Here is a 23239-nt window from a genome sequence, read left to right as displayed (position 1 = left end):
ATGGAATGATTTGGGAAAGGATAGTGAGAATAGCAGCACAACTGGAAGAATGTAATCAATGTCACTGAACTGTGCAGGTAGAAACTTTTGAAATGCTGTAAGTTTGGCTATGTGTATTTTCATCAAAAAAAAGTTTCTCCAAGGTCGATAAGGAAGAGTGTTGATGTGTCGTGGGATTGTTAACCAATGTCATAAAACAATAAGTGTACTGACTGTTTAATGAGAAACTATTTGTTTTGTAAACCTTTATCTAAGGTACAATTTTTAAAAATTTAAGAAAATAATAATAATAGGAATGGGGAATGCACGAAGTATGATATGAATCTAGGAAAATTGGAAGTCATCAAAAATGAAATGGAATGCACAAAGATCTATATCCTAGACATTAGTGAGCTGAAATGAACTCTTATTGGGCATTTTGAATCAATCACATGGTCAACTATGACAGGAATGACAAATTGAAGAGAAATGGGGTCACATTCATCATTAAAAAGAACATTTCAGATCTACCCTGAAATAAAATGCTGTTAATGATAGGATAATATCCATATACCTACAAGGGATATCAGTTATTAGGGCCATTATTCAAAATTACCCACCAACCACTAATGCCAAAGACGAGGAAATTAAAGATTTTTACCAACTTCTGCAGTCTGAAATTGCTCAAACATGCAATCAAGATGCATTGATAATTACTAGTGATTGGAATGTGAAAGTTGGAAACAAAGAAGAAAGATTGGTAGTTGGAAAATATGGCCTTTGTGATAGAAACACCGCTGGAGATCTCATGATAGAATTTTGCAAGACCAATTATTTCATTGCAAATATCTTTTGTCAGCAACATAAACAGTGACTATACATGTGGACCTCACCAGATGGAAAACACAGGAATCAAATCAGCTACATCTGTGGAAAGAAATGATGGCAAAGCTCAATATCATCAGTCAGAACAAGATCAGGGGCCAAATGTGGAACATATGCAAGTTCCTCTTATGCAAGTTTAAGTTGAAGCTGAAGAAAATTAGAACAAATCTACAAGAGCCAAAATATTACCTTGAGTATATTCCACCTGAATTTGGGAACTATCTCAAGAATACATTTGATGCATGGTACACTAATGATCGAAGACCAGAAAAGTTATGGGAAGATATCAAGGACATCATACATGAAGAAAGCAAGAGGTCATTAAAAAGACAGGAAAGAGAAAAAAGATCAAAATGGATTTCAGAAGAGACTCTGAAGCTTGCTCTTGAATATCCAGTAACTAAAGTGAATGGAAGAAACGATGAAGTACAAAGAACTGAACAGAAGATTTCAAAGGCAGCTTAAGAAGACAAAGTGAAATATTATAATGAAATGTGCAAAGACCTGGAGTTAGAAAACCAAAAATGAAGAACATGTTCAGCATTTTTCAAGCTGAAAGAATGGAAGAAAAAATTCAAGCCTCAAGTTGCAATTTTGAAGGATTGCAAAATATTGGACAAAATATTGAATGACGCAGGAAGCATCAAAAGCAGATGGAAGGAATATACAGAGTCATTGCAACAAAAAGAATTGGTCGATGTTTAACTATTTCAGGAGATAGCATATGATGAAGATCCGATGGTATTGAAGAAAGAAGTCCAAGCTGCACTGAAGGCATTGGTGAAAAATAAGGCTCCAGGAATTGATAGAATATCAATTAAGATGTTTCAACAAAGGGATGCAGCACTAGAGGTGCTCATTTATCTATGTCAAGAAATTTGGAGAACAGCTACCTGGCCAAACGGCTGTACCCATTCCAAAGAAAGGTATCCAACAGAATGCAGAAATTATCGAACAATATCATTAATATCACACTTAAATAAAATTTTGTTGAAGATCATTCAAAAGCGGTTGCAGCAGCACATCAACAAAGAACTGCCAGAAATTCAAGCTGAATTTAGAACAGGATGTGGAACAAGGGATATCATTGCTGATGTCAGATGGATCTCGGCTGAAAGCAGAGAATACCAGAAAGATGTTTACCTGTGTTTTATAGACTATGCAAAGGCATTCGACTGTATGGATCATAACAAATTATGGTAACATTCTAAAGAACAGGAATTCCAGAATACTTAATTGTGCTCATGTGGAACCTGTACATAGACCAAGGGGCAGTTGTTGGAAATCAGCAAGAGGATACTGCAAGGTACACAATCAAGAACAGTGTGTACCAGCATTGCGTCCTTTCACCATACTTATTCAATCTGTATGGTGAGCAAATAATTTGAAAAGTGGCACTATATGAAGAACGTGGCATCAAGATTAGTGGATAACTCATTAACAACCTGCAATGTGCGGATGACACAATCTTGATGCTGAAAGCGAAGAGGACTTGAAGCACTTAAGATGAAAATCAAAGACTATAGGCTTCAGTATGGATTACACCTCAGCATTAAGAAAACAAAAATCCTCACAAGTGGGCCAATAAGCAACATCATGATAAATGAAGAAAACAGAAGTCAGGAAATCAAATGTATTGCATTGAGCAAATCTGCTGCAAAAGACCTCTTTAAAGTGTTAAAAAAGCAAAGATGTCATTTAAGGACTAAGGTGCACCTGACTGAAGCCATAACATTTTCAATCACCTCATATGCATGTGAAAGTTTGACAATGAATAAGAAAGATAGAAGAAGAATTGATGCCTTTGAATTATGGTGTTGGTGAAGAACATTGAGTATACCATGGACTGCCAGAAGAATGAACAAATCTGTCTTGGAAAAACACAGCCAGTGTGCTCCTTGGAAGCGAGAACGGTGAGACTTCATCTCATGTATTTTGGGCATGTTATGAGGAGGGGCTAGTCCTTGGAGAAGGACATTATGCTTGATAAAGTAGAGGGTCAGGGAAAAAGAGGAAGGTCCTTGGAGAGATGGATTGACACAGTCGTTGCAACAATGGGCTCAAACATAACAACCATGAGGATGGTGCAGGACCAGGCAGTGTTTCGTTCTGTTGCAGAGAAGGACAACAGCTAACACACCCTATATGCAATAATATGCATTATTTTATGTATTACTCACAGGAGCTCTGTTAGGTAAGTGTTGCTGTTATTATGATTATTATTACTTTTATTGTTCAAGTGAGAAAACTGAGGCTAGAAAATTTTAAATAAACTTGATAAAACAGATAATACATGATTTAGCTGGGACATGAACTCAGTTCAGACTATGCTTTTAACCACTACCCTGCTCTTTTGAAAAGTAAACAAGTTAAAAGCACGTTTTTAATATTTAAAGGTATATTTTTAATATTATGCAAAATTGCCTTACAAAGGTAATAATTTGTACTGTTTAGTAGTATTAAGTATATCAGAGTATCTTACATTGCACTCACCAAAAATTGATAGTATAAAGCCTTTTATTTTTGCCTTTTTAATAGTTGAAAGATTATTTCCTAGATTACTAGCAAGGCCAAGCATCATTTCACATGTTTCAAGCCATGTTTCTTGGCCTTCTGCATTTTCTCTTTTTCATAAGTTTCATTTATTTATATTCCACCAATAACAATTTGCAGCCCTGGTGGTGCAGTGGTTAAGCGTTCAGCTGCTAACCAAAAGTTCGGCAGTTTGAATCCACCAGCTGCTCCTTGGAAACTCTATGGGGCAGTTTTTCTCTGTCCTATAGAGCAACTATGAGTCAGAATTGACTTGACAGTAATGGGTTAATAACAATTTGAAATAGCTTGTACTAAAAATACATCAGTTGCAATAATAATTTTAAAATGAAAAATAGAAATAGAACAGAGAATCAGACAAAAAAAATAATAAAACTGAAGTAGGATAAAAAAGAGAGACCATAAAGAACACAGATACCCAAACTACATGGACTGGCACAAATGCTCTGAGATCTAAATTCCTTTTTGTTTTGATCTTTAAAGAAGTTATGTGCATACATGCATGCACACATATACACACATACACATTCACAAACACATGGAAAACAAAATAGGAAAATTATCTGTTATATACATTTAATTATTGGAGAAGAGAGTACACCAGTTCTTTGGGGCAGGCAAAACTTTTTCTAGAATTATACCCGAAAAAAAATTTCATACAGAACATGATATGAGGGATTATAAGTAACAAAAATACTTTTAAACACAGATAAAATGAAGTACCAGAACAAATTATGGAATAATATATATATAACGTTGGAGTATATAACGTTGGAAGACAAGAACAGTGGAGTGTATAGTGAAATTTAGCTACTAGAGTCACCCCCCTGAATTTATATCTTGTTATCCCAATTTAATTTCCATGGTTGATGCAAAAGTTTGTGCTTGGCTACCATGAAAGGTTGGTGGTTCAAACCCACCCAGCAATGCCCTGGAAGAAACACCTGGCAATCTGCTCCTGTAAAGAAAACCCTGTGGATCTCCCTTCTATTCTGTAAGACATGGGATCGCCATGAGTTGGACTTGACTCCATGGCAATGGGTTTAGTTTTTTGTTCTGCTTTGTTTTTATCCCTGATTACTAAAACTATGATCTTGAAGAAGATACTTAAATTTTGTGTGTTTAATCATCAGTAAATTTGAAAAACAAAGTACTTTTTACCTCATGGAGTAGCTGAGAGGATTAAAAGAATTTTATTCTGTTCTATGGATTTATTTTGTTAACACACGTTAAGCTCTTAGAACACTGCCTGGTACTCAGTACTCAATCAATATTAACTATAATTATTCTATTAAACTAGACTGAAGCCATAAAGAAGACTATTGGATTATATCAAAAATCAAAACTTCCAAACAATAAAAATTCTATAAACAATGTTAAAGAACAAGTTACAGCTGGGAGAATATGCTTGCAATATACAACAAAGAAATAATAACAAGAATGCAAGAAGAATTCTAAGTGCTCTATAGAAAGAGAAGATTAAAATAAAAAATAGATGAGAAAAGGAATAGGCAAATCTCAAAAAAGGAAATGCTAATGGACAAAAAACATGTGAAAAGAGGCCCGGCCTTGGGGGAAATCGGGAAATGGGAAATGCAAATTAGAATAAGAAATCATTTTTACTGATTAAATAACCAAAAATTAAAAGCTTGACAACATCATTGTTTGGGAAGGGTGTGGCAAAAGGTACTCTGATATACTATAATACTACTAGACAGAGGGGCCAAAAATATTTGTCCATTTATCTAGAGAGAATGTATATAGATGTTCATTATATAATTTCTTATAACACCAAAACCTTTGGAAATAATTTAAATGTCCATTAACGGGAAATAACTAAATAAAATATAGTGTAGCCATACTCAGAAAGTCAATGCAATCATTTTTTGTTTTTTTTAAGGAAGCAAATTTAGATGTAATAACATAAAATGTCATTTTGAGTGAAAAAACAAACCATAGTATGATTTAATTTATATAAAGAAAAAATTCATCCTAAAAATTGTACAACATTTTACACAGGTACATGTATGTATGTAAATACAAATAAAATTGCACGTAAACTCACAAAGGGAAACTAATAGCAGAAGTTATCTATGAGAAAATCGGGATGAAACTAGGATTAGGAATTGTGGCTAACGGGAATTTAAGCCCAATATGTAATGTTTTCCCCTGCGTCTGTCAGTTTGTTGTACTGTGGGGGCTTGCATGTTGCTGTGATGCTGGAAGCTATGCCACCAGTATTCAGATACCAGGAGGCTCACCCATGGCAGACAGGTTTCAGCTGAGCTTCCAGACTAAAAAAGACTAAGAACGACCCGGCAGTCTACTACTGAAAAGACTTAGCCAGTGAAAACCTTATGAAGAGCAGCAGAACATTTTCTGATATACTGCCCGGAAGATGAGATCCCTGGGTAGGAAGGCACTCAAAATACAACTGGGGAAGAGCTTCCTCCTTAAAGTAGAGTCGACCTTAATGACGTGGATAGAGTCAAGCTTTTGGGACCTTCATTTCCTAATGTGGAATGACTCAAAATGAGAAGAAACAGCTGCAAACATTCATTAATAATTGGAACATGAAATGTACAAAGTATGGATTTAGGAAAATTGGAAATCCTTAAAAATGAAATGGAACCCATAAACATCGATATCCTAGGCATTAGTGAGCTGAAATGGGCTTGTATTGGCCATTTTGAACTGGACAATTATATGGTCTACTATTCTGGGAATGACAACTTGAAGAGGAATGACATTGCATTCATCATCAAAAAGAGCATTTCAAGATCTATTCTAAAGCACAATGCTGTCAGTGATAGGATAGTATCCGTACACCTACAAGGAAGGCCAGTTTATACAACTATTGTTCAAATTTACACACCAACTACTAAAGCCAAAGATGAAGAAATTGAAGATTTTTACCAGCTTCTGCAGTCTGAAATTGATTGAACATGCAATCAGGATGCATTGATAATTACTAGCGATTGGAATGCAAAAGTTGGAAACCAAGAAGAATAGGTAGTTGGAAAATATGGCCTTGGTGATAGAAAGGATGACGGAGATCACAAGATAGAATTTTCCAAAACCAACGACTTCTTCATTGCAAATACCTTTTTTCACAAATATAAACAGTAATTATACACATAGACCTCGCCAGATGGAATACACATGAATCAAATCGACTACATCTGTGGAAAGAGAAGGTGGAAAAGCTTCATATCATCAGTCCAATAAGGCCAGGGGCTGACTGTGGAACAGACTACCAATTGCTCATATGAAAGTTCAAGTTGAAACTGAAGAAAATTAGAACAAGTCCACAAGAACCAAGGTATGACCTTGAATATATCCCAGCTGAATTTAGAGATCATCTCAAGAATAGATTAGACGCATTGAACACTAACGACGAAAGACCAGACATGTTGCGGAATGACATCAAGGACATCATATATGAAGAAAGCAAGAGATCATTAAAAAGACAGGAAAGAAAGAAAAGATAAAAATGGATGTCAGAAGAGACTCTGAAACTTGCTCCTGAACATCCAGTAGCTAAAGCGAATGGAAGAAATGATGAAGTAAAAGAACTGAACAGAAGATTGCAAAGGGCAGCTCGAGAAGACAAAGTAAAGTATTATAATGACATGTGTAAAGAGCTGGAGATAGAAAGCCAAAAGGGAAGAACATTCACGGCATTTCCCAAGCTGAAAGAATGGAAGAAAAAATTCAAGCCTTGAGTTGCAATAGTGAAGGATTCTATGGGGAAAATATTAAACGACACAGGAAGCATCAAAAGAAGATGGAAGGAATACACAGTAATTATACGAAAAAGAATTGGGTCGACGTTCAACCATTTCAAGAGATAGCATATGATCAGGAACCAATGATACTGAAGGAAGAAGTCCAAGCTGCACTGAAGGCATTGGCAAAAACAAGGCTCCAGGAATTGACAGAATTTCAATTCATATGTTTCAACAAAAGAATGCAGCACTGGAAGTGCTCACTCATCTATGCCAAGAAATTTAGAAGAGAGCTACCTGGTTAACTGACTGGAAGAGATCCGTATTTATGCCTATTCCCAAGAAAGGCGATCCAACCAAATACAGAAATTATCGAACAATATCATTAATATCACACGCAAGTAAAATTTTGCTGATAATCATTCAAAATTGGCTGCAGCAGTATATCGACAGGGAACTGCCAGAAATTCAGGCTGGATTAGGACATGGAACCAGGGATGTCACTGTTGATGTTAACTGGATCCCTGCTGAAAGCAAAAGAATACCAGAAAGATGTTTACCTGTGTTTTATTGACTATGCTAAGGCATTTGACTGTAGGGATCATAATAAATTATGGGTAACATTGGGAAGAATGGGAATTCCAGAACACTTAACTGTGCTCTTGGGGAACCTGTACATAGATCAAGAGGCAATCATCAGAACAGAACAAGGGGATACTGGGTGGTTGAAAGTCAGTAAAGGTGTGCATTCAATCTGTATGCTGAGAAAATAATCCGAGAAACTGGACTATATGAAGAAGAATGGGCCATCAGGATTGGAGGAAGACTCATTAACAACCTGCAATATGCAGATGACACAACCTTGCTTGCTGAAAGTGAAGAGGACTTGAAGCACTTACTGATGAAGATTAAAGACCACAGCCTTCAGTATGGATTACACCTCAACATAAAGAAAACAAAAATCCTCACAACTGTACCAATAAGCAACATCATGATTAAATGGAGAAAAGATTGAAGCTGTCAAGGATTTCATTTTACTTGGATCCACAGTCAACAGCCATGGAAGCAGCAGTCAGGAAACGAAAAGACACATTGCATTGGGCAAATCTGCTGCAAAAGACCTCTTTAGAGTGTTCAAAAGCAAGATGTCACCTTGAAGACTAAGGTGTGCCTGACCCAAGCCATGATGTTTTCAATGGCCTCATATGTATGCGAAAGCTGGACAATGAATAAGGAAGACTGAAGAAGAATTGATGCCTTGAATTGTGGTGTTGGCGAAGAATATTGAATATACATGGACTGCCAAAAGAATGAACAAATTTGTCTTGGAAGAAGTACAACCAGAATGTTTCTTAGAAGCAAGGATGGTGAGACTATGTCTCACATACTTTGGACATGTTGTCAGGAAAGATCAGCCCCTGGAGAAGGACATCATGCTTGGTAAAGTACAGGGTCAACAAAAAAGAGGAAGACCCTCAACGAGATGGATTGACACAGTGGCTGCAAGAATGGGCTCAAGCATAGCAATGATTGTGAGGATGACACAGGACCGGGCAGTGTTTCGTTCTGTTGTTCATAGGGTTGCTATGATTTGGAACAGGCTCGATGGCACCTAACAACAACATTTAATGTTTTAACAGTTTTTAACAAGAAAATACATACATATATATATAATTTATATAATGTTTTTAAGTGGGAAAAAAATATTTCCCCAGAAAATGTAGCGATTAATTTTATGTAGTTACTTGATAAGAGCTTCTATGTGATCTTAGTCTAATTAACACTTTCTGTATTATTTCAATCCTTTAAATTTTGTTAAGATTTGCCTCATGATAATTTTTATAAAAAGAATGTGTTCTCTCTGTGCCCATTTGGTCAAGTTAATTGAAGCTTTTGTTCAAATCTACTTGCTATAACAATTCCTGAGGTCAATGTTTTAAGTATCTCTCACTATAATTGTGGATTTGCCTATTACTTCTTACCATTCTGTCAATTTTTTGCCTTATCTATTTTGAGGCTAAATGTTGATTTTCTAGTTGGATAGTCAAACATTTCCAATTTAAAGTATAACTATTTACCTTTGACATTAAATCGGTCTTCAGCTTATTTTGTCCAATACTATTAAAATTGCACTAGCTTTCCTTTGATTAGAATTTGCATGGCATATCTTGTTCTAGCCTTTTACCTTTACCTTTCCTCTATACATATTTTTTTTTAATTCCAGATGAAAATGTTTGTCTTTTAACAGAAACAATTAATCCATTTACATTTAATGTAATTGTTGATGTAAGCCAGTTGCAGTCACATTGATTCTGACTCATGGTGACTCCCCATGTGTGTCTCAGCAAAACTGTTCTCCATAGGGTTTTCAGTGGCTGATTTTTTAGAAGTAGATTGTCAGGCATTTCTTCTGAGGTGACTCTGGATGGCCTGGAACCTCCAGCCTTTCAGCTAGTAGCCAAGAGTATTAACCATTTGCACCACACATTGACTCCAATTATTTATATAACTTAGATTTCAGCCCATCATCATATTGCTCCACTGATTTCTTTCTATTTTTCATCTTTCTTGCCTTCTTTTAAATTATTTTTATTAATCTATTCTTTATACTCTACCAGAGTAGAAAGTATGCATTCTGTTTTTATCCTATTAGTTGTTAACACAGAAATTATAATATGTATATTTTCAAAGACAAAAACCTGCTGCCATTAAGTCGATTGTGACTCATAGTGACCCTGTAGGACAGAGTAGAACTGTCCCATAGGGTTTCCAAGCAGAGCCTGGTAGATTTGAACTGCCAGCCTTTTGGTTAGCAGCTGTAGCACTTAACCACTACGCCACCAGGGTTTCCCTCAAAGACAAAAGTTAATATCTATGCCTATTGCCAAAGACAAAAAAAAAAAGAAAAGAAAAGAAAAAGTCATAGAACCCCTCAACTCTGTTTATTTTATCCAGTTTATAGCATGGCTTTGAATTGGTTCGAAATGTTTCAGTAATGGCTAATGGAAATAAGGACAGTGTATGTGTTACATAGCAACCAAAGCTCTTACTGTGGGATTTTGTCCTGAGTGGGAAACTGCCCTGCCCTGCTCAAAGATGGCAGTCCACCGTGCGGCTTTGAATGTGTGCCGTGCCATCTTTGAGCAGGGCAGGACTGTTTCCTACTGGGGACAAAAATCTCATGAGCAAGAGCTTTGGTTGCTATGCAATCCATACGCTACCTTTGTTTCTGGCGCACGACTGAACCATTTGGAATCTGTTCAAAGCCCTGGTTTAGAGTCATTGTTTTCATATTTTAACCTGTTGCTTATTTTTAATCCATAAAATATTATTTTTTAAAAAGAGACAAGGTTCATTTGGATTTACCCAGATATTTACTAGTTATTTTGCTATTCACTCCTCTTGCAACTCAGAAATTTTATCTGAGATTACTCTGAATGTCAAAAATATTTCCTTTATAATCTTCTTTGGTGAATATCTGCTGAAGACAAATTCTTATAGTTGTTTGCCCAAAAATAGCTTTATTTTACCTTTATTCATTAAAACCATTTTCTCTGGGTAGAATTATAGAAGTTATTTTCATTCAGCACTTTGAGAATATTCTAGAGTCATCTGGTTTCCATTGTTACTGTTGATGTCATATATCAGATGTCTAATTGTTATTCTTTTGAAAAACAAAACCAAACCCATTGCAGGCAAGTCAATTCCAACTTATAGAAACCCTATAGGACACAGTAGAACTGTCCCATAGGGTTTCCAAGGAACAGCTGCTGGATTCAAGCTGCCTGCCTTTTGGTTAGCAGCTGAACTCTTAACCACTATGCCACCAAGGCAAACTTTTTTTTTTCTTTTTAACTAATGTTAAAGTATTCTCCTTTTTGTTAGGTAGTTTTACTATGTTATATCCAAAATTGGATTTCTTTGCATTTGTTATGCTTTTATGTGAATCTGTGTTTTAATATTTTTAATAAGATCTAGAAAATTCTAAGGCATATTTTCACCTACTGTCTATAACTCATTTGTTTTTTCTGTTACTTTTTAAACTACATCTAAGAATTGAGAAACTGTTTTAATTCTTCAGGAATTCAGATTTCTGACTTTCATGGAAGTTGGGGTAACCCACACAGGCCATTGCCCTTAGGTGTCTGTCATGAATTGAATTATGTCCCCTCAAATATGTGTGTATCAATTTGGCTGGGCCATGATTCACAGTATTGTGTGGTTGTTCTACATTTTGTGATTATAATTTTGGATTACAGTAGGATTGTAACACCCTCACTAATGTCACATCCCTGATCCAACATAAACGGAGTTTCCCTAGTGTATGGCCTGCACCACCTTTTATCTTACAAGAGGTAAAAAGAAAGGGAAGCAAGCAGAGAAGAGGAACCTCATATCACCAAGAAAGCAGCATGGGGAGTAGACGATGTCCTTTGGACTTGGGGTTCCTGCACGGATAAGCTCCTAGTTCAGGGGAAGATTGATGAAAAGGACCTTCCTCTGGAGCCAACAGAGAGAGAAAGATTTCTCCTGGAGCTGATGCTCTGAATTTGGACTTCAAGCCTACTAGACTGTGAGAAAATAAATTTCTCTTTGTTAAAGCCATCCACTTGTGGTATTTCTGTTATAGCAGCAATGGATGACTAAGACTGTGTCCTTTTTGAACTTTGAGACTTGAAAAGACTGATTCATAGATGACAGATTGGCCCATAAAATAAACAATATTATCCATGAGTACTGTGCTCCTCAAAATATTCGTCTATATGAAAACAAATTGATTAACATTTACTCTAGACCAAAGATGAAAAGGCTAGGGGGGACAGGGAAGCTAGATTAATGGAAACAGAACAAATAAAATGGAAATAAGGAGAATATTGATATATTGCGATGAATGTAACCAATGTCACTGAACAATGTATATAGAAATTGTTAAATGAGAACCTAATTTCTTGAGTCAAACAATTGTCTAGGTAAACTAGTAAGACCATTTTGCCTCAGGCATTGTGCTCTTTTTAATAATTTAGTTAGTTTTGGAAAATAGACTACAAAAGTCAGACTGGGAGCTATGTTTAAAATTACTTTAATCACTCTTCCAGATAATGCTGTATGAAAATCCTTCCTGACCACACATTGTTTATCAGTTCTTTCCTGACCCCTTTTTCCATGGCAAAGCTGATAAGATTTGGTATAAGAATTTTGGAAGCTCTTTTCATCTTTGAAATATTTTTGACACTCTAGTAGAAATGTTATACCAATTTGCAAATTATATATTCAATAACATTCAATAAATTTCTATTATTGGTTTACTAAGTTTTTGTTTTAACAGAATAAAGACATTTTTGCTTACTTCTTTCCAGTCCATGCCTTCTTCTTCTTCTTCTTTTTTTTCTTTGTTTTATTTCACTGCCCTGTTCTTGATCTCAGAAAGGAAATGTTCAATATTTTACCATTAAAAATATCATTAGTTGTGAGATTTTTGTAGATGCCTGATATGTATTGAATTGTGTCTCCCAAAAATGTGTGTCAACTTAACTAGGCCATGAGTGCTGCTATTGTGTGGTTTTCCTCCATTTTGTGATCAGCTGTAATTTTCCTATTTGTTGTAAATCCTAACCTCTATGATGTTAATGAGGCAGGATTAGAGGTAGTTATGTTAATGAGGCAGGAAGGATTCAATCTATAGGACTAGGTTGTATGTTGAGTCAATCTCTTCAGAGATATAAAAGAGAGGCAAGATTAGATTATGTTAAAGAGGATTAGGGTGGGATGCAACACCCCTACTCAGGTCACAGTCCTGATCCAGTGTAAGGGGAGTTTCCCCAGGTTGTGGCTTGCATCACCTTTTATCTTACAAGAGATAAAAGAAGAGAGAAGTAAGCAGATATAGGGATCTCCTACCACCAAGAAAGAAGAGCCAGGAGCAGAGTGCTTTCTTTGGATCTGGAGTCCCTGCACTGAGAAACTTCAAGACCTAAGGGAAAATTGATGACAAGGACCCTCCCCCAGAGCTGACAGAGAGAAAACATTCCCCTGGAGCTAGTGCTCTGAATTGGGGCTTCTAGCCTTCTAAAATGTGAGAGAATAAATTTCTGTTTGTTACAGCAGCACTAGATAACTAAGACAATGCTTTTATCAAGTTAAGGATGTTTCCTTCTCTTCCTACTTTTAACAATGAATGTGTAACGAATTTTTGTCAATTTTTTATTTATTTGTTTGATTTTTGCATCTTTGAGATGATCAAACTTATTGTGATGAATTACACCAATTAATTTTTGAATGTGTGTAGGAATATTCCAAATTGAGGTGCCTGGCTGGAACAGGATAGCCAACCCTGGTTTGAATCAGACAACATATTGTTAACTACACTCCATATTGAATCAGACTTTAGCTTTACTAAAGCCTGTCCTTTTGTATTCCTGAGAACATAGCCCAAGAATTCCCTAAACCTTAACAGTTCTTAGCAAATAAGGGTAAGAGTGAGAATATGGTTATTCCAGGAAGGGTTTGCTAATGCTAAGAGAGATTATGATGTTGGAGTTCTCTCACTACCCCTCCCCAGTTTGCTGATGTTAAAAGGGATTATAGTGTTGATGGTCTCTTGCTACTCCTCCTCATTTTAATATTAGTCATACACTATCACACGTTTGAAGCCCTGGTGGCACAGTGGTTAAGAGCTCGGCTAACCAAAAGGTCGGCAATTCGAATCCACCAGATGCTCCCTGAAAACCCTATGGAGCAGTTCTACTCTGTCCTATGGGGTCGCTGTGAGTGGGAATCGACTCAATGGTAACAGGATTGGTTTTTTGGGTTTGATCATGTGTTTATCCTCCATCTTATCATATAAAAGACTCACCTTTCCCTTGGAAGGTGGGAGCACTTGGTAGAGTCCTCTCTGCCCTGTGTTTCCCCAGTTAGTGAGTTGTATTACACTCAATAAATCTCTTTGCTTTTACCTTAACAGAAACTATTGTTCTTACTCTTAGACATTTCTTGGTGACAGGAGTGAGATTTCTAAGATGCATTGCCTTCAGTGGCCCCCGGGACATTGAGGACTCAAGGTTCTGGTACCAGCAGAGCTGACTGAGCTTGCCACTCCCTGGATTCCCAGGGGATATAAAAGAGAGAATCAAGCAGAGAGCAGGAGGACCTCATACACCAAGAAAAAGCACCAAGAGAAAGCACATCCTTTGGACCCGGAGTCCCTGCACTGAGAAGCTCCTAAACCAAGGGAAGATTGATGACAAGGACCTTCCTCCAGAACGGACAAAGGGAGAAAACTTCCCCTAGAGTTGGCACCCTGATTTTAGACTTCTAGCCTCCGAGACTGTGAGAGAATAAATTTCCATTTGCCAAAACCATCCACTTGCGGTATTTCTGTTATAGCAGCACTAGATAATAAAGACACCTCCAAAAGATGCCAGGAAAGCAAAATATCTTCCATGCGAGATAGTATAGCTAAATTAACTAGGCAACAAAAGGATATGCAATGTCAGGCACCTGCCCACATTCTTTCTGCCCCTCCGCCAGCTAGTTCCTCTTAGTATCCCTTCTTAGCCTTTTATTTCCCTACTAACACCCTCTCCAAACTCCCTTTCAACCCTACAGAACCTACCAAAGAACAATTAGAGAAACCAGTTTCTGTTACTGTGCCTGAGATACCTTTTAAGATAAAGTATCCATAAGAATCAAATAAACCTCCTCAGGTTACCTTTGCCCCTTGGTCTAAACAGAACTTCGTGCAATTGTAAAGGACTTTCCTAATCCTCGTGAACTCCAAAAGATCACCCAGAAATTTAGGATTTTAGTAGAAACTTATGAACATGGCTCATCAAATCTGTATCAGTTAATAAATATGTTGGTAGGACCAGGGGAAGCTCAAAGGTAGAGGAGGCCAATTGGAAAAATCAAGAAAAATCTTTTATGTTTCCAGTATAGAGTTATTAAACCAAACCAAACCCACTGTTACATTACTCATACACTATTCCAAAAGTTTTCCCCAGGAAAATAGACTGAGCAAAATTCCAAGGTTCTTAAAAAGAAAAGGATAGGAATGTTCATAATTACAGGGACTGCTTGAGCAAACTTTTTGCTGAACACTCAGGTTTAAATCCAATATAGCCTGGAAATGAAATAGCTTTCAACTCCATATTCCTAACTGGACTTCACCCTGAATTATCTGAGCTAGTCAAACACCACAGACTGGACTGGAAAGCCGTTCTCAACTGTGCTAGAAATTTTATTTAACTCTGGGAGACCAAAGTTTCCACTTATTCTTAACATCCTTAAAATATGAGCCTGGATATCCCCCTCAACTGGGACGCTGGTTTGGAGTTCATGTTCAAAAATACCATAAGCATAAGCCAAAGTAATTTGGAATTTTCAGTGATCAATTTGGGAAAATGAGTTTCCATCTGATCTGTCTTTTTTCCTTCCACTTTGGGGGAATGAACTCCCACTTGTGTTGTCTTCTCTTTCCTCTTTGGGGAACTTTTGTTCGATGTTCAAGGTTGTAGGAGGGTCTGAGACCCCTCCGTCTGAGACCCTGGCAAATTAATAAGTTTTATCTAGAACCTGTTTTCTGTTGAATTGGTCAACCTTAGCAAAGAATTGCTGTAAACATTTTAAGAAACTGAGTTGTTTATGTTATGTGGTATTGTATAAACCTAGTCTTTGAGCTAGCCTCACGGATCAGTGAGTTTATGCAGTTTTTTGTCTCTTTTTGTTCTGAGATTTTGCCTCTGGTCTAGAGAGTAGTGTTTGAGTTTTTGTCTTGTATCAGGTTGAAGGCATGGCTGGAGTTTTTCATAGAGCTGTCTAAAATCTCAGTTCTTTTCTCTTCCCAGAAAAACTGCTTCTTGCGCCTGGGCTTTCAGTAACTACTCTGAGAAATTTTGATACAAATTAGTTCATTGAAAAGTGCACTAAAAAAAACGATGGATTGTTTATTTTGATTGGTATAATGAGGCCTCAAAAGATAAATTATTCTAAATTGCTTCTCTAAAGTATTCTATAAAGCTTGCAAGATATACAGTTATAAAGACTTAATAATTTCCTACTTCCAGATGGTAGTATTAGAATGGGTTTAATGATAAATAAGTGCTTATATAACTTTAATCACAACGTGTCTGTCAGTTTGTGATACTGTGGTGGCTTGAGTGTTGCTGTGATGCTGGAAGCTATGCCATTGGTATTTCAAATACTAGCAGAATCACCCTTGGTAGACAGGTTTCAGTAGAGCTTCCAGACTAAGACAGACTAGGAAGAAGGGCCTGGAAGTCTACTTTTGAAAAAATTAGTCAGTGAAAATCTTATGAATAGCAGCGGGAACACTGTCTGATATAGTTCTGGAAGATGAGCCCCTCAGGTTGGAAGGCACTCAAAATACGACTGGGGAAGAGCTTCCTCCTCAAAGTAGAGTTGACCTTAAGGACGTAGATGGAGTCAAGCTTTTGGGACCTTCATTTGCTGATGTGGCATGACTCAAAATGAGAAGAAATAGCTTCAAATATCCATTAATAATAGGAACATGGAATGTATGAAGTATGAATCTAGGAAAACTGGAAGTCATCAAAAAATTAAATGGAATGCATAAAGATCAATACCCTAGGCATTAGTGAGCTAAAACGGACTGGTACAATGAAACATGCAAAGACCTGGAGATAGAAAACAAAAAGGAAAGGACACACTCAGCATTTCTGAAGCTGTAAGAACAGAAGAAAAAATTAAATCTTCAAGTTGCAATACTGAAGGATTCTACAAGGAAAATATTAAACGATACAGTAAGCATCAAAATAAAATTGAGGGAATACACAGAGTCACTGTACCACAAAGAATTGGTCGGCGTTCAACCTTTCCAGGAGGTAACATATGATCAAGAATCGATGGTACTGAAGGAAGAAGTTCAAGCTGCACTGAAGAGATTGGCAAAAAACAAACCCATCAAACAACAACAACAACAAAAAAACAGACCAGTTGCCACCTAGTTGATTCTGACTCATAACAAGGCTCCAGGAACTGACGGGATACCAACTGAGATGTTTCAACAAACGGATGCACACCTTATGTGTCTCCTGATTTGTATACCTTCTGATTATAATAAATCAGTAGCTGTAAATATAGATACTCCCTGTGAATTCTGTGAGTTGCACTAGGGAATTACTCACAGGGGCAATTTAGAGCCAGCAGGGGCTAGTGTTTGCCTATTTTGCATTCTGAAGGACTGTGTCCTTTTAACTTTTGTGCTACGACCTAGCCCCAGGTGGCTGGGGATGAGAGAGAGAAGGGGCCAGCACTTCAGAAGTTAGGAGGCTGGGGACCCCTGAGCTTATGGGTGGTACCCTGAGGGGGTTGAGGAAAGTCTCAAATTTGGGGCTGACTGGTCTGAAGTAGATGAAGTCATATGGACTTCTAAGCGGGCAGCTGGTGCCCACTGACCTGGTCCCAGGTGACTGGGGATGAGGGAGTGCTATTTGAGTGGCTGGAGACAAGAATAGAGAAGTGGGAAGGTGAGGACTGGATTAATTTCCAGGTGGGAAGTGGATTCATGCTTACCTTTACCACATAGTTAACAATAAGGTGGATTTTGCCTACCATGATCCTTGCTTAGTGTAATATCTTATTGCTCTATATTTCTGACTTAATTCCATCTTGGTCAGAGAACATAAATCATAATATTTCAATCTTTTGATTTTTATCAATTCTTATTTTATGGCCTAACATCTGTTTATCTTGGTGTAATAGGCAGAGAACAATAGCTCCCCAAGATGTCCATGTTCTAGTTTCTGGAATTTTCGGATATATTTTGTAATCTGCATAAGGGACTTTCCAGATGTAATTACGTTTGTTGTTGTTGGATGTGATTGAGTTGATTTTGACTCACAGTGGCCCCATGTGACAGAGCAGAATAGCGCCATAGGGCTTTCTATGCTGTAGTCTTTATGTGAGCAATTCACCAGGTCTTTCTCCCGCAGAGCCACTGGGTGGATTTGAACTGCCAACCTTTCAGTTAGCAGCCAAGTGAGTGCTTAACCATTGTGCCACCAGGGGAAATCTCCCTATTCCTAGATTATTCAAGCAAACTCAATTTAATTATATGAACCGTGAAGAGCAGAAAACTTTCTCTCACTGGGGAAGACTAATGTGACAGAATTTGGAGACATTAGGCCTATGGTTGCAGGATAGACACATGGAGAACTGGAAAAATGAATGTGGGGGCAGCTTCTAGGGGCAAAAAGTGGCTCCCTATAGAGAACCAGCAAGGAAATGGATAGGACTTAAGTAGTACAACAGAAACTGAATTCAACTAATAATCTGAATGAGCTTGGAAGCAGATTTATCAGAGCCTGTAGAAAGGAATGCAGCCCTACTGAAAGAAGAAAAAAAAAAAAAAAGCAGCCTTATTGACAACTTGATTTCTACCTTGTGAGACTCTAAGCAGAAAATTCAGCTGAGCCACACTACATCTGGACTTTTGACCTACAGAACTATGGGATAAAAAAAAAAAAGAGGCATTGTTTTAAGCAGCCAGATTTGTGGTAATTTGTTATAGCAACAATAGGAAACTAACACACTTGGTTAACATTCCATGCACACTTGAAAAAAATACATATTCTATGGTTGTTTGGCATAGTGTTCTGTAAATGTCAATTAGCGCGTTAGTTTTGTTATTACTCTTGTTAACAAATTACCAAAAATTCAGTAGCTTAAAACAACACAAACTTGGCCTGGCTGGCCCTGTGGAGCCAGAAGGAAGGAAAATGGAAAGAGAGGAGCTGCCATCATCAGAGCCAAATCTACTACTTTCTAGCAGACACTACAGTCTAGCAGGGGGGTCTAGTATGGTAAAGGCAAATAACTAGAGGCACTTGCAGCCAGCGAGGACAGTCAGGGTGGGGTTCCATGACATGGAGGGCACTTGGCATGTGCAACTTTTGTGGTGAAGCTGGAATGGCACCAGATTATCCAGGCAACAAAAATAATAGATAAATCTCAAGTGGATGCAGTGAACTTTGAGAAAATCTACTGAGAAGTATAAATAATAAAAAATGTTTGACATAACCTTTCAATTTCACATAGTTGAAATTTATCAGGTAATGCAGATCAAAAATATGTTGTACAGAATGGAAACCCCGGTGGCATAGTGGTTAAGTGCTACAGCTGCTAACCAAGGTCGGCAGTTCAAATCCACAGGTGCTCCTGGGAAACTCATTGGGGCAGTTCTACTCTGTCCTATAGGTCACTATGAGTCAGAATCAACTCAACAGCAATAGGTACAGGGTGTGTGACAGAAAATGCCAAATATGGAGAAATTTTTGGAAATATGGGATAGAAGAATAAGTTACACAATATCATAAAGAAGCAAAAGTCAAATCCAGAATGTAGGACAGCTGGCATTCAACAAGTTTCTTCAAGTCAGTGGCATTGAGGGGCGAAGTGTGGGAGGGAAGGAAAACTGTTCCAGAATAAAAGAAACTCCAAAGACAAAATAAGCAAATATTAAAAGCATATCTTGTTTGAATCCTGATTCAAATAAGCCAAATGGGTTATCTGAATGAATACAGATTGAGAATTAGATGATATAAAGAAATTCTTAATTTTGTTAGTTGTGATAACGGTATTGTGGATGTATAAGGAAATTTTTTTTTAAAGAGATATATACAAAAGTATTTAAGGTGAAACAAAATAATGTCAGAAATTTTCTTTAGAATATTACAGAAAAAAGGTAATGAAAGAAAAAAGGGTAAATGAAATTTGGCAAAATATTGATAACTCTTGAATCTAAGGTATGCTATTCTTCTACTTTCATATATGTTTGACATACATGATTCATAATAAAAAGCTTAAAATAGAAAATTAAAAATATATCAGTAATAATATATTTTAGGATATATTTATTCCTGCACTAGTTTTTATCACACTATACTGAAATCGTCTATTTACTTACCTATGTCAGCATTTCTCAAACTATCGGTAGTGAAAGACCAGTTTTCTAAATTGTCCAATCTGTCATAGATGAATATTTTTGTAAAATACAATGAAAATCAATTATTGGAAAAACAAAATGAGAAATAAAGCACGTACAAGATATAAGCTTAAAATATAAAATTCCATTTCATTTAACAATCAGAACAAATATAACATAAGAAAAAAGAAATAAAAAACAACTATCTGTTCATTGAAAATACACACATAGGCAATTAATTAATATAGAGGCTTGCTATTACACTCATAAGTTTTTGTTTTTTCCATAATCATAAAGTTCTTAACATGAAGAAACAAAAACAAAAGGCATATATTTATTATCTTACAGTTTTGTAGTTCAGAAATCCTAAATTGATCTCACTGGATGATAAAATCAAGACATCAACAGGACTGAATTCTTTTCTAGAAAAGAACCAGCTTTTAGAAGCTGCCTACATTTCTTGGCTTGTGGCCCTTTTCTTCCATCTTCAAAACCAGTAAGGGCAAGTTGGGTCTTTGTCATATCAAATCACTCTAACCTCTTCTGTAATCAAATCTCGCTCTGCCTCCCTTTTCTACTTTTAAGGATCCTTGTTATTATACTGAGCCCAACCTGTAATCCAGGATAATCTCTCCATCTCAAAATCCTTAATCACACCTGCAAAATTCTTTTTTTCATGTAAGGAAACATTCACAGGTTCCGGGGATTAGGGCTAAGGGGTCATTATTCCACCTTCCACAATTAGGTTAATTTGGTAGATAGTATCGTTTAGAACTCCTATATCTTTACTGATATTCTTGTTTAAATGTTCTATCAATTACTGAAAAAGAAGTATGTATTAGGCTGGAGAGAAACAAAACCAGAAAAACGTATAAATATAGAGAAAGATTTATATCAAGGAAACAGCTCATGCGATTGTAGAGGCTAGAATGTCCCAAGTCCATGGATCAGGGTAGAGGCCTCTACCAATTCACGCAGCCACAGAAGCTGGTGAACCAAAGGTTGGCAGGTCAGAGAGCAGGGCTTCTGCTCACAGGCTGTGAAGGTCGATGATTTCCAAGATCAGCAGACAAGACCGCAAGGTTTCTCCTGACTTACATAGCTGCAGGGGCTGGCGAACCCAAGATCAGCAGGTCGGGAACAGGACTCTTGCTCACAGGCTGTGAAGATCAACGAATTCCAACATCAACAGGTAAACTGCTAGCTCAAGTCCCAAGAACCAGAGGTGAGACGACAAGAGGCAGCTGCTGGGTCTGGAACAAGCCAAAAACCTTGGCAAGGTGAGCAGGAAGGAAGTAGCTGGTGGAGAGCAGAGAGATGAAGGCTGAGGGGGTGGTGAGCCACCACAGGCCCCACCCCCACCAGTACCACTCAGCAGATTCCATCATGGGGGTGATGGCATATCAGATTTCAACAGGGAAGTGATCACATTATACAACTGCCAAAACACTGAGAATCATGGCCTAGCCAAGTTGACATCTAATCTTAACCATCACAGAGTGTTTAAATCTAAAACTATGCGGGCAGGGGGCACAGCTGCCAAAAATGTATGTGTGTTATTTGCATTAAAATAAAGTAGTTCTCCCTTTAGTTTCAAGTTTTTCCCCCACAATAAAAATATGTACTTTTAAATTTTATTTCTCTTGTACAGTTGTGCATCATGAATTTGATGCTACTTTAGTGTGTGTGTATGTATGTGAAATGTTTTTATGGTGAATTGCTCATTTTATCACTAGGAGTCTCCTTATCTCTTGTCACACTTCATTTTGATGTTCTTTTGTCTGATATTAATACGCTTATGCCTACTTTCTCATGCTTTATGTTTACGTGGTGTATCTTTTCCTAGTCACTTATTTTCAACCTATCTGTGTCTTAAAATATGCCTCTGGTAAATAGCATGTAGTTGAGTCTTGGTTTATTTTTATTGATTTGGCACCATTTCACTATTTTTTCCATTTCTTCCTTTTGTTTTTTGTTCTTTTGCTGTTTTCTATATTCTTTTGGGTTTATTAAATATTTTTTAGTGTTCACCCATGTTTTCTCCCTCTACTGCATGGTTGATACGCTTGGTAATGTCTCACATATTTCTGAGGTTCTCCTCATTTTTCTTCAATCTTTGTTTTCTCTCTGGCCTGTAGATTGAAAAATTTCTCTTGATCTATTTTCAAATTAATTAATACTTTCTCTTTTGCCATCTTGAATCTGTTTATCCATCTAATGAGTCTTGCATTGTGGATATTTTACTTTTCAACTCTTGAGTTCTCATTTTGTTCTTTTTTATAGTTTCTTTTTCTTAGCTGGGTTCACTATGCATTGTGTCATTGTCATCATTTCTGATTCTTTAAATGTTGCTTAATTCTTTGAACATAATTATCACGTCTGCTTTACATATTTGGCTGAATCTAACATCTGGGACCAGTCAAAGTTAGTTTCAAGAGTATAGGTCATAATTTTTTATTTCTTAGCAGGTCTTGTAATTTTTTTTTTAATCTGACATTTTAAGCAATATATTGTAGTAACTCTGCATTCTGATTTATTTCCTCCTTGAAGGTCTTCTCTTCTTTTTTTTTTCAACTTGCATTGACTTAAATTGTGGAATTTATCTCCTTAGTAATGTGTGACCACTGATTTCTCTCATTTTTTTTTTTTTTTAAACCTGGCTTTCAAAGTGTCAACCCTGTATCTGCAAAGCTTTATTGTCAGCAAATGGTGTGGTCAGCAGTTGTGTCATGCCTGTAAGGCTTCCACTTTCTGCCAATGGATGTGTGCTTGGAATGAGGAACACAAAGATAAGGGAGTTTGCATATATCCTCGGTTTTTACTTTCCACTGGGTCCTTTTCGGTCTCTCCAGGACATGTGTATAGTTTCTCAGTCAGCCAGGAATGTGTGTAGGCCTCATCTCAACTTTTCTATATCTCTCTCATTTCCACAACCTTCCCACTAAATTTCTGACTGATCCACTACTTGCTCCAACTGGAATCACAGCATCATGCTAGCAAAGATAATGGTTTATCAATGTTTCTAGAGAGTTTGCTACTTTAACTGACTTTGCTTGCATAGGTTTTCAGCCTACACATCAAATCAAATCTATTCCTTTTGGCAGAAAGGATGCTGGTTAACAAGGCCAGCCCC

This window comes from Trichechus manatus, unplaced genomic scaffold (genome assembly GCF_000243295.1).
Source record: "Trichechus manatus latirostris isolate Lorelei unplaced genomic scaffold, TriManLat1.0 scaffold00144, whole genome shotgun sequence".
Lineage (NCBI taxonomy): Eukaryota > Metazoa > Chordata > Mammalia > Sirenia > Trichechidae > Trichechus > Trichechus manatus.
The sequence above is the reverse complement of the archived record's forward strand: the minus strand, read 5'-3'. Positions refer to the sequence as shown.